We start from the raw sequence: 607 nt of genomic DNA, 5'->3' as shown, positions 1-607 counted from the left end.
CATTCTCTGTTGGTACAGAAATGACTCTGATTAAGTGGCTGCGATGTTAAGGAATCAAGACAGAGATGATCAGAAACCTTGATATTGTTAGGGTTATGTATAAAAATAAAGATGTTTCTCATGTTCCATGTAAACCTGCTAATATTTAAAAAAAAGTTAAGAAAAAAACAGGACACTAATGTAAATGTTTAATGTGAGGAAGGTGTATTGGTTTGTAATGAGGTAACTGATTGTTACCAAACCTGAGGGATGAAACAAAAGTATAAGATATTTTAAAAAGTACAGTTTAGGGCCACAAAAGCCATGCTACTCCAGACACATTGATGACCCTTCCCCTCAGTAGACAGTAGCCCACTAACTCCACACGTTTACTAACTGCATAGCAAGAGGGGAGCCGTGAACGTTGAAGCTGTGGTAGGAGGCGATCCGGTACATTGGGTTACACTTTGCCTCGAGATGATGGTTTCAGCTGGTATTTCTGGGTAACCTGAGGTGAAAAAGTGCTCCTCATACTCCCACACTGTGAGCATGCAGCGTTGCTGTGGTGATGTGCTGCTGCTGCAATAGTGGCAACTTTTATAATGTGCCAGTTTTTTTTTTTTTTTTT

This window comes from Etheostoma spectabile, chromosome 15 (genome assembly GCF_008692095.1).
Source record: "Etheostoma spectabile isolate EspeVRDwgs_2016 chromosome 15, UIUC_Espe_1.0, whole genome shotgun sequence".
NCBI classification, from domain to species: Eukaryota; Metazoa; Chordata; class Actinopteri; order Perciformes; family Percidae; genus Etheostoma; species Etheostoma spectabile.
This window is presented reverse-complemented; position numbering follows the sequence as displayed.